The sequence below is a fragment of the Cydia pomonella genome, chromosome 5, assembly GCF_033807575.1.
Source record: "Cydia pomonella isolate Wapato2018A chromosome 5, ilCydPomo1, whole genome shotgun sequence".
NCBI classification, from domain to species: domain Eukaryota; kingdom Metazoa; phylum Arthropoda; class Insecta; order Lepidoptera; family Tortricidae; genus Cydia; species Cydia pomonella.
The window spans coordinates 11,181,664-11,194,174 of NC_084707.1; the positions used below are offsets into that span (position 1 = coordinate 11,181,664).

Sequence of the window (12,511 nt, forward strand, 5' to 3'; positions counted from 1 at the left end):
TCATATGAAGGCAAAATTCATAAGAATTGATTACAATTCATGTTGAAATAGATAATAAAGTTCTTAAGTGCATATGTTGATACCTGTACCTACCCTATGACTCACACTTCTTGTATCTCAATCTTTACGAATTTAGAGCGAATGTTTCTGGTCATTTAATAAATAAACTGCGTGCGTTCGTGTGTGGTTTCCTAATCAATAGGGAGTATTACTGTAATGTTCTGCTGCCAGAGTGCAGCACTAGCACATTTCATAAACCATAGAGTAACTTAAACATACAGTAGCTTAAACTGTTTTTTGACTAGTTTTTATTTAATTTATTTAAACTTTATTGCACAAAAGAAAAACTTAATGTTCAAAAGGCGAACTTAATGCCATGAGGCATTCTCTAACATTCAACTTTTTAGGGCAAAGCAGAAAACATTGTAGGCGGTGCGTTAAAAACTAAAAGAAATTGTTATTGAAAGAATTAGAGTCAGAGTGCAGAGCATACGAATACTACGCCGTTGACGAATATCGATTATAGGGAGCCAGCCCAACTGGGAACAAAATGAGGACACATGATCATATTTCCGGAGCCAGAAGATAAAGCGGATACTAATTATTAAGGAGACGGTCCAGCTTGTCAAGTAGCTCTTCATTTAAGTCAGGAAAGCACACATCATCATAGTGGATAATGGGTAGGATTAAGGTGTTAACTCATAAAGTTTTAGTTTTGACTGGCAAGAAGTGTCTGAGTTTGTTAAGAGCGTGAAGGGTGCCCGTAACCTTCCGACTGATTTCGGCAACCTGCGGTCTCCAGCTCAAAGTACAATCCAAGTGCACACCTAAATCCTTTACAGACGGGCTAAAAGGTATATGAGTGCTATTGAAACACACCGGCCTAACTATATCCAGATCCAACTTGGCTAGCTGTCGAGAGCTACCGATAATAACAGCCTGACATTTGGCGGGATTTACAAATAGGCCAAATTTTTCCGATCACTGTTGAATATGAACGAGGTCCCTGTTTAGCTTTTCCGTAGTGGCTAATATATCCGTTACTTTACACTGGTCGTAGAGCTGTAAATCATCGGCGTAAAGATGGTAAGCGCAGCAAAGTTCGGCGGCAATGAAGTTAATAAAAGTGGAGAAGAGAAGCGGGGAGAGAATACCACCTTGAGGTACGCCAGTAGCCAGATCGCACCAGTCCGACAAAGCCCGATCAACTTGGACTGCTTGCTTGCGGCCCCCAAGGTAAGCAGAAAACCATCTAAGGGCTGTAGATGAGACATTTAGATGGTTGAGAAGAGCAAGGAGAATGTCATGATCAACAGTGTTAAAAGCTTTGGAGGAATCAATCAAAATGAGTACTGTGACCAATTGATCCTCCATGCCACGTCTGATGTCTTCAGTTACCTTAATGAGAGCAGTACAAATACTTTGGCCAGGTCGAAAACCAGACTGAAACGGGCTCAACAGTTTGTTAGAGTGTATAAAGTCAGAGAGTAGTCTGTGAGCCGTGGCTTTAGCGATCTTCGATAGAAAAAGGAGGATAGAGATGGGTCTGAAATTACTAGGTAAGGTAGGATTACTGATTTTGGGAAGAGGAATAACAAATGCTTTCTGCCAGAGCTCAGGGAATTCGCCACTTACCAAAGAAAAGTTTTCACAGATAATAAAATATGACATTGATGCATCGTGGCGGTTTGTTTACAAAGGGCCTACCGGGAAAGGCGAAAATCGATATTTTGTTATCTGCCTCTTCATCGCTAGAATATGCAAGAGTGATAGAGAGGTTAGATAACGAAATTTCGATTTTCTTGTTTCGTGGTAGACCCTCAGATTGTGATGGATTGTGGCAGTGACGCAGAGTTTCGCGTAATATTCCCTATTGTGAAAATAAGATGAACGAGTAGTTTACGTTAGGCAGTGTCTTACCTGAGCGAATAACTCGCGAACGCGAAGCGGCGCGGGTGAATTCAATCCTTTGATACCTATGGAAGTGTCCTACGTGGGCGATCTTCGAATGCCGTTGGGCCGCCGCGCCGCGCCGTGTCGCATTCACGAGTTATCGCCCACGTAAGCCGCGCTGTTACTTTCCAAGTCTAGTTGCTTTAGTTCTTAAAAACCTAATGTAATCAGGGAATCGGGCTAAGATTTTCCTTTATTCGTGATAGTTTCATAAAACGATGGGGTCGGCAATGTTGGTCGTGGAATTCCTATTCGTATATATCGTGGAGTTTAGAAAGAAGTGTGTGCGTTGTAGGTATATGTAGTTGATAATCATAAATAAATAAAAGATAAAAAAATATAGTTTGAGATGCCACTCAAATTATTTACGACCACAATACATCTCATAAAAATTACAATTAACTCCATGACGTAAATTACTTGTCATTAAGGAGCATATTTGAGCAGTTCCCTCGATTCCTCATAGATTCAATTATCAGAACTAGATGTGTACAAGAATGTCTTACTTACCAATCTGTAAGTAAGACCAAACATGAAAATAATTCTCCATGTCGGTTGAATAATAATGGAGTTCCGAGGTGACGAAAATAAATATTAGAAATAATAATAATAATGAATATTGGCTGACACTGCCTCTGCGGGCGTCCCATTCCCATGACATGGGCAAGGGCAGCATCCGCTCGGTGTACCCCTTACATTTCATTAAAGTTTGAAACGGACCTCTACGTGTTAGCTTCGACTCCGCGCACGCCTACCAAACGTCCGGAACACGATCGTTCCGTGATGGGAAAGACGTAATAAAAACAACATATGTACAACCGAATTGAGAACCTCCTTGTTTTCGAATTTTGAAGTCGGTTAAAAGTAATATGACCAAGTACTGTCTGAGTAAAAATATTCAATCTGTAAGAGGCGTAATAAATAGCAGACTTTGAAGTGTCCGTTTTTCATATAGGTAATAATAACTACATTTGATTCGGTGTGATGTGACTAATGTTAGTCTCGGAATATCGAATAAACACCAACGCTAGTGTGAGGCATGTTTTCGTACGTTCACAACTTGTAATATTTTATATTTATTTATGAATTGGCTTGTTGAAACCCGCATGTCTTGTTATAAATCTATGTTAGTCAAATCTTTGTCGCAATGGTGATAAATATTAGTTATGCAAGTATTACTGGTATCAATCTGTTTACTTTACAAAACTATTTGCTCTCTACGTCCGGAGTGTTTGTGACGGCTCATCCTTTACTTAAAACAATATGTACCTAATCCACTTTAAATGTCTGTATTTGCATTAAAAGCATTTAAGTATTTAAATACAGATTTTACTCGTTACTTATCCAAGGTAGGTACCCATTTAATTATTTTGTTGTTAAAATAAAATAAAAATAAATTATGTAAGTAAATAAATATTTGGGTTCTCTAAATCATTGCCGAAAATTATTTTGCCAAATGTCATTTCCCAACCAATTTTTCGCATAATTTCATTTCGCCGAATGATCGAGTAGCAATTCAACACAGCAATAATTTGTATTATTTCCCAACATAATAGTTAGTAATTGTATGTTTGGAAAACAACTTAAAAATACACTTTTTAAAACGCAATGTTTTAGGTAGCAGAATGACTTTGTAAGTCTAATACGAAACATAAAAAGTTTATTTTTGTAATCTAGCATCGTTCGATGCAAAAAAATCGGTTGGTCTATAGATGAAATTGTAGAGCCGGCAGATGACCGAATGAGATGCTCCTATTATGGAACTCAGTAGGAGTAGCAGAGAAAGCATTATTATTATTTGTCCTTGTCAAAGTTAAATTTTTAATTCCCAACCGTAAATTTAAGTATGGTTCATGGTGGGCGACAAATAACCCGACCAAATTACGTAGGTTGTTTTTGGTATGTTGTCAGGAATATTAAAAGGTGTTTTTAATTTTGCCACATTGCGTAAGTTCAATGGCCCCGCCCTCACGGGCGCTCGCGTATTGCACATCTATAGGATCCTACTATCTATGGTTCTGTCGTTCGCTTCGCTCGTCGTCGCACCTATCTTGTCTCTGTCAAATGACTATACGTTAACGTATTATAATTTTTAGCCAAATGAATGATTTAACGAAAGAAACGTATTAGTCATAATAATAATCTACTTAACAATAACTCTAACAAGTAAAACGTTCTCATACCTTAATGAAAGTTTGCCGAATGTTGGTTGCCTCAATCATCTGCGAAAAGGGTGGAAAGTTTTTTTTTTTAATTTGTAATTCGAGCAGCGGCTAACAGCCATATATGCCATATTATTCAGTTAAAATCTCTCATATTAGTTTCCGCATTTTCATACCAAGTATTATCGAAATTAAATGTCAATTGCATTGTATTATTATATAGTCCTCCTCATCGATTTCTATGACGGCGACCTCAGCAATTACGGATTACGCCGATTATGGGCCCTAATGTGGCTGGCCAGGCCGAACTTGGTCTTAAAGACTCTTTTGCAGGTGTTACAATATAGTTGACCAGACGCGTTGTATGTATACGTGTAAGAGGGCTTCGGTCTCTCTTTACGTTGTTGGCGCTTGGTATCTAAGGCATTGAGGCGGTTTTCCTCAAACGATTTGATGTGGTTAAAAATGGTGGACGACCAAGATGCTCTGTCTGCAGCAAGCTCCTCCCAGCGCTCAGGGTTGATGTTGCAAGCATTCAGGTGTCGTTTGAGCACGTCCTTGTAACGCAGATGCTGACCGCCGTGCTTGCGTTTTGCGTTTGCCTTCTACCAATTCAGAGTAGAATACGGTTTTGGGCAACTGGCGGTCATCCATACGGAGGACATGTCCACACCATCTTAGCTGTCGCTGCATTAGTAGAGCCTCCATACCATAGAGGCCAGAACGACGCAGGACTTCAGAATTTGGAACTTGTCATGGTCTTGCCATTTGATTCTGAGTATATGTCTTAAACATCTAAGGTGATAGGTGTCCAGCTTTTTTATATCAGATTTGTAAAGGCACCATGTCTCTGAACCATACAGAAGGACCGGGATGATTAGCGCCTTGTAGACGCTAATCTTCGTCACTAGCTTAAGATCATGGGACTTCCAAACCCGGTCAGCAAGTCGTCCGAAATTGGCAGCGGCGTTAGCGATGCGGAATGGAATCTCCGAAGCCAAGGTGTTGTCATTCCGGATAGTACTTCCAAGGTATTTAAAGTTAAAAAAAAAATATTGTATTATTAAATAAAAATCGGACAAGAGCATGTCGGGCCATGCTCAGTGTAGGGTTCCGTAATTACTCTTCCGTCACATTATTGTGAACTGGAGCTTAAAGTATAGTAGATTGTTAACCAAGAGATGAAACGGTACCTTTCAAGTTTCACCCGAGTTAAACAAATAGGCAAATTTGCATAATCAATTAATCAGTACCTAATTAAAGTAACAGACTTACTTGCAATCGGAGACTTTTCATGTCTAAAGATAAATATCCCATAGCGAAAAACATTTACATTGCTATATATAGATGAATATATCACATCAATTAGCAAACTGCAGTAACTTTAAAATGATTTGGTTCATTAAAGCATGAAAAAGTAAAGTATAACAATAAGTCCTAGACAATAATGCATCGTACATGAGTGCAATAAACGAATATGAATATAAAATTAGCGGGATTGCCTTTTACTTTTAAATTTTTACTCTTTCATTAGAACAACCAATACCAACAACCAACCAACCAACCAATAGTCAACGGCTTTACTCAATACAGTCAATGAAACTGTTTTAGACAAATTAAATATTAAATAAAAATAGAATGAGTAAAATAAGCAAATTTTTATCTTAAATTTTAGCTTATTTACATGAATAATGCCAAATAACTTTAAGAACCCATTTAATGCCGTAATAACGTTTAACTGTGGATGTACGTCTTTTTACTATGAAGGGGAAACTTTTTGCGATAACGCAAAAACAGCTAAACTGATAATGTCCGCTATAGTTTTCATTTAATGTCTTTCTTAAGCTCTACTTCCACGATTTTTTTCGTATGGACTTATGTTTCAAAAGTTAGAGGGGGGCGGAGAGGGGGGGGGGCACATTTTTATATATTCACTTTATCAAAAAATGTTTGTTGAAGACCCCTATTAGTTTCGAAAGACCTTTCCAACGATACCCCACACTGTAGGGTTATAGCTAAAAAAATCACCCCCAAGACGTGTAAGGGAGGTACCCTAAAAAAAATAGATTTTATTGTACGACTTTGCCGGCTTTATTGATTTATATGTCCATGCCAAATTTCATCTTTCTAGCACTAACGACCACGGTGCAAAGCCTTCGACGGACGGACAGACGGACAAACAGACGGACATGGCAAAACATAAGGGTTCCTAGTTGACTACGGAACCCTAAAACACACTAATTATTGTATTTAATATTAAAATGTATAAAATAAAAATAAATATTTGTTAATAAATCAATATAAATCACGATGAATGTATAAAATATTATCATTACATTACATTCATTCATTCATACAGTTCCATTTTTTTAAAGCGCGTATACATTAATAGACCTTTTTAGACACATCCGAATTTAAGATCGGATTGTCTATGGTTTTGGATTTTTTCCTATCAAAATATAAATGGCGCCAATTCCTGCAGTCATAACTCATAACATAACATTATATTTCTTGTTTGTGTTTGACTTTCCTCATAGTCGAAATGAAAAGTAAAGTGTTCTAACTCGGGTAAAAGTAATCACCAAAGTGGATGGATATGGTTCACTTTCCATCCTTGGTTATTAACAATCTACTATTTGAGTGATCTCGGAAATGACTCTAACGATTTCGATGAGGGCGAAAAATCGATCTAGCTAGGTCTTATCTCTGGGAAAACGCGCAATTTTGAGTTTTTGTATGGTTTCCGAGCAATGCTCGTCTCCCAGAAATTACCTAGTAACAGCAGTAGGTACATTTATTTTGACGAGACAGACGTTTTTATCCTTTTATGTTTTTAAATCCAGTAAAATGCTTTGAGAAGGAAACTTCCATAAACGCAAATTTGATAAATTGGACAGAAATGACACTTCACTTGTTTGATGGCCCTATTCGTAGTGCTCACTTCGAGGATTCAGGAGAGGAGAGGAGAGACTTTTAACATGCATATTGAGCAATTAAAATGTTACAAAATCCGGTCAAGTTCGAGTTTGTTTTACTCGCGCACCGAGGGTTCCGTACAAACTTTGCATTATCTCTTGTAACTATAAAGGCGAAAGACTTTTGAACAGAAGTACGTATACTAAGTATATTTGTGGACAGCGCCATCTATCGGCAAATTGTCTAACTAATTTGCGCGATGTAATGCACGTATGTTGGTTTTTCGAGGATAATTCTCTATCATGTGAACCAACTTCAAAAATTGATCTTTTATTTGAAAAAAGGTGTATTTAATGTAATCTCATAGAAATTTTACGTGTAATAAACACGTAAAGTTGGTTAAATTGCGAACTAAATTCGGAAAGATTTTTTGTTAATTAAAAAAAAAGTGACGTCTGATTATATTTTTCCTGTAAGATTTATAGTGTAATGTTAATATTATGTAAAAAAATCATAATTTTTCGTCGGTAAACTTCGGAGATGAGGGGGGGGGGGGGGCGGTATTTTTTTCACATTTTTCACATTCCTTCATAAATATTTTTTTTTTCTTTATGAAAAAAAAGAAAAAAATGTTTTGGAATTTACAATTTGAGCTCTTTCAAATGATACCCCACTTGACCTAGTCACTAGACTTTGAAATTTTGCCCCTTCTTCATATTGAGCATTTTCCATACTTAATAAAAAAAAAATAAAAAAATTATACTTTCAATGTGTCTGGGTTAGCATTGTTCATAACTATTCCAAAATTCAAATCGATAGCTTAAGTGGTTCTCGAGATATTTAGCGATGTGACAGACAGACAGACAGACGGACGGACGGACAGAGTAGCACCATAAGGGTTCCTTTTGTACCTTTTTGGTACAGAACCCTAAAAATGGCAGAAATAAAGGAATTATAAATCAAGCTCGTCTTTCGTGCCATAGCCTCATTTGCCTTATTATCCCGATCTTCCCGCAAAAATAGGTACGCCAGTTAATCCTAATTACAAGCTTTTATTTAACTTGCCCTGTTAGTATCTATGGGACAAATCTTGCAAGTTAAATTTGACCCACTTCGGGTGTAATGCAATATTATGATGTAAGTCGGGTGACAATGCAATATTATGGTACCATCAAGCTGATCTGATGATGGAGATAGGTGGTAGCCATAGGAACTTTGTGATAAAACAACGCAACCTTGTGTTGGGGTTTTTAGAATTGTCTCGATAAGTATTACATGCCTGTGGAAAAAAAGTACAGTCAGCGATTAAAGCTTGTATCAAAAATGAAATTTTTGCCCAATACTTATTTTGATAATAGTGTTTCCTTACTGGAGACATTTATTTAAGAAAAATATGAATCGTCGTCGATCGTAAAATGCATAACATGAAATTCCTGGGCGTATTATGAAACGCCGCCTTTTCGTGATATGCCTAAGACTTGTCCAGGCATATCACGATAACTCCGGGTATACAGATGAGTTCGCCATTTCTCTGTTGTCTCTCCGCACCTATCTCATCTAATTGGGGTAAACAGTTGTATCTACTCGTATGTGTTGACTTAACAGCGCCGATATTGGTATTATTAGCAAGCGCTATCTAGACAAATATGGTGTTTTACTTTTATTTTTTATTGGTTTTGTTTCGAATGTATGTACCTATATTTTTAGATTTTCGAAGCGATTATTATCAAGAGTAATCAGTGAATAAACATTTCTATATTCACGCCCGCATACGTTAGTTTTATTTATTCTAAATATAACTGTAGGTGGATTAAGTAAAATCTCTCTCTGATATGAAACGCAAACTAAACGCTGCCTCACGGTCCAGTAAGAAAGCCATTGCCAGGGCTAAGTACGATTTCGTTGGCAGAATTGGTGAGAAGCTAGCGGGCTACCCCACTGGGAGTCGCGCGTTTTGGTCACTTACCAAGGCTGCCGAGGGAAATTTTTGTCAGTCGTCTTTACCACCACTGCGGAAAACTGATGGTGATCTGGCCCATAGTGCAAATCTTTTTGCCTCGAACTCGACCGTGAACGACGACGGTAGTGCCGTGCCGCCCACCATCCCGCGGTGCGCATACTCTATGCCAGAAATCTCGATCACGCAGAGGGATATTCGGCGGGAGTTGCTATCCCTAAACATTCATAAGTCGAGCGGGCCAGACGCCATACCAGCAATTGTACTCAAGCAGTGTGCTCCCGAGTTGTGTCCCGTGTTAGCGCGCCTTTTCACACTTTCTAGCACCAAACGGCATGTTCCATCTTCGTGGAAGACGGCCCTTGTGCACCCTGTGCCTAAAAACGGCGAAAGATCGGACCCATCGAATTACAGGCCTATCGCTATTACCTCCCTTCTTTCTAAGGTCATGGAGCGTATAATTAATGCAAAGATACCTAGAAGAACACGATCTGATCAGCGACCGCCAGTATGGCTTTCGCCACTGTCGTTCGACTGGTGATCTTCTAGTGTATCTCACACACCGCTGGGTTTCGGCCATTGAGAGTCAAGGTGAGGCATTGGCAGTTAGCCTGGATATAGCGAAGGCGTTCGATCGAGTCTGGCATCGGAGTCTCCTGTCGAAGTTGCCATCTTATGGACTTCCCGAAGGACTGTGCAAATGGATCGCTAGCTTTTTGTCCGGCAGATGCATACGTGCTGTAGTAGACGGTAGCTGCTCCGATAGCATGGGCATTAACGCTGGCGTTCCACAAGGCTCTGTGCTATCCCCAACGCTGTTTTCGCTGCACATTAATGACATGTTGTCTATCGGCGACATTTATTGTTATGCGGACGACAGTACTGGGGATGCCTATTACACAGGCTGTGCCAACATCCCTCGTTCTGGGGTGCTGGAGAGCCGTGAAAAGCTTGTGTCCGATATTGAGAGCACTCTATCTAGAGTTTCGGTGTGGGGTCGGGACAATTTAGTCCGATTCAACCCCACCAAGACACAAGTTTGCGCGTTTACCGCTAAGAAAACCCCATTTACTGTGGTCCCACAGTTCCAAAGCACAGCTCTTACCATGTCAGGGAGTATTGGGATCATTGGTGTCGACATTTCCAGAGACGTTCAATTTCGTAGCTACCTGGAAGGGAAGGTTAAGCTTGCATCCAAAAAACTCGGTGTGCTCAATAAAGCTAGGCGATACTTTACTCCGGGGCAAAGACTGCTACTATATAAATCGCAAGTCAGACCCCACATGGAGTACTGCTGTCACCTTTGGGCAGGAGCACCTGGATGCCAGCTTGGACCCTTCGACTCAGTCCAAAAAAGGAGTGTACAGGTTTTTAAAGGATCGGCAACGCGCATTTAACACCTCAGGAGCTACGGTGACTGCTTACCATCAGGCGGGCCGTATGCTTGTTTGCCATCGACGTGGTATAAAAAAAACAGTAATTTACACAGACACCGCAGACACCTAAATTCCTAAGTGATAGTTTGCTAATTTAAACGGACAAGGCCATGACATAAACGTAACATTGTCTAAATTGACTTTTAATGAAAATCAAATTACCAGTATAAGTTGCGCTTCACAGTTCGCAGTTAATAGAGTCATCGTAGGCGAGTAAGGCGAGGCCCTAATTAGACCTCCCAATACCGGTCTCAGTGGGGCACGAACGTGTGAGTTGTGTCAGTCTGGTCAGATGCGTCACTTTTGTATTGCGTTAGTTAATTTTATTGTAGGCACGAGTTTTCACAATATCCATTAAAGGTTGGGCACTGCTGACTCAGTTAATATCTTATTTAATTAGTGAAAACATGACATAACTTGGCCGTTTGTGTATTTCATATTGAAATAGTCTTTAATTGTTTACAATAAAAAGTTCGTTAAGTGAAAGTCGCAGTTGCTTATCGATATTTCATAATTTGCCATACGCATGAAATAATTAAGTTTTATTTAAATATTTCACACTTGATATTTTTTCGGTTATCTTATCTGTTAACATTTTATTAGTGTTGCAGCTTTGATTTTTAAGGCCAGTCCAGACGGGATGATCAAATCGATTTGATCAAGGTGAAAGTCAATCATCTGGCGTCCACACGTAAACAATCTAATCACCAATTTTAGGTTTATGATGAGATTCAAGCGCTCGAAATGAAAAGTACTAGGTACTAGAACCGCTCGGGGGCTCGAGTCCGGCTTGAGGCAACCGACACTTCAATTTCTATGACCGGTGACCGGTGATTACGTGATTTTTACTATAGAAAACGAAGTGTTGAATACCTCGGCCCGGACCGGGGCCGCGGCCGTTCTAACGTGAGTCATTCTTATTGTGACTGACGGGTAACTATGGAACCTTAGACTAAGCATGGCTCGACAAAAATCAAATGAAGGGGCATAGCTATGCTTAATATGACTTTTTTTCCTAAAAGAAAACTGTTGATTTTCATGCCCGAGTTTTCTTTGATCCACTGTGTCCCAATTTCATGTAGTCCACTCTTCCCCATTGACGTTAGTTGTAAAAAAATCACTCAGCAAAGTTAATGCAAAAGATGATCAACTGTGGCCCACTCTCCCCTACTCGACTGAAAAGCTCTCCATTATATCATGATTGTATAAAATACTATTATGGATGCGGCGCCAGTATGTTAACCGCCTTCGAAGTTACCTTGATAATCGTTAACTCCAAACTAAAAGTAAAGCGGAAAAAATCCTTATTACATTAGGTAGGTACATATGTATTTTCGTTTAGTGTTAGCGATTGTCACTCTTGCTGTTGAAGTAGTTTTTTTTCATGATTTGTGGGCCATAGGTAAAAATGTTTTATGATGGTATACTTACACGACATTCAAACCAGTAGTTATTTTAAGAACGTATACAAATATTTTCTTTATAAGGTTTAAAGCGTTTTTCTAATAAGTCCGAAGTTTCACAATCATATCAACGATTAAAACTTAAACTAGTGTAATACGAGTATTATTATGTAAGGTACGGTTGTTTTGTTTGTCAACATACTTGTCCTTTGTTTTATCAAGAGTTTTATTGTTATCGCTTAATTACTGCCATTATCTGATAATACGTCACCGAGGTTTATCCGCCATTAGCGGCCCAATCCCCCGTGACCTGAACAGTAATGGGAAGCAGTAAAATTTTATTAATGGTGTCGTATTCTTCATACATACCTAAATGTTTTTGGCGTGTTAATGGTTATTGAAAGAAGTTAATTTCTATATTACAGATTTATATATAAGTACTAATACTTACCACGGCCCGTACCTTGGTCCGCATAGCAGCCGTTACATTGAGAAACCTAAGTACTCTCATTGCTAATTTCACAAGTCCATTTCTCCATTTTGGAAAGTACCCTTGCAACTTTTCAGATTATAATCTGCATGTATGCCAAATATCATCCAAATTCGTTCTGCCAATGCGCGATTGAGAAACTTAAACTAATTAAATATTCGTATTTAAAATATTATATTAGTAGGCGCGTAGGA

The 12,511-nt window shown here is 38.9% G+C and overlaps 1 protein-coding gene across 2 annotated transcripts in view; it reads left to right on the forward strand.

The window, feature by feature from the left end:
• LOC133518267 (probable G-protein coupled receptor Mth-like 3) overlaps window positions 1–12,511 on the forward strand; it is a 36,062-nt gene that overhangs the window by 15,428 nt on the left and 8,123 nt on the right. The window lies entirely within an intron of this gene.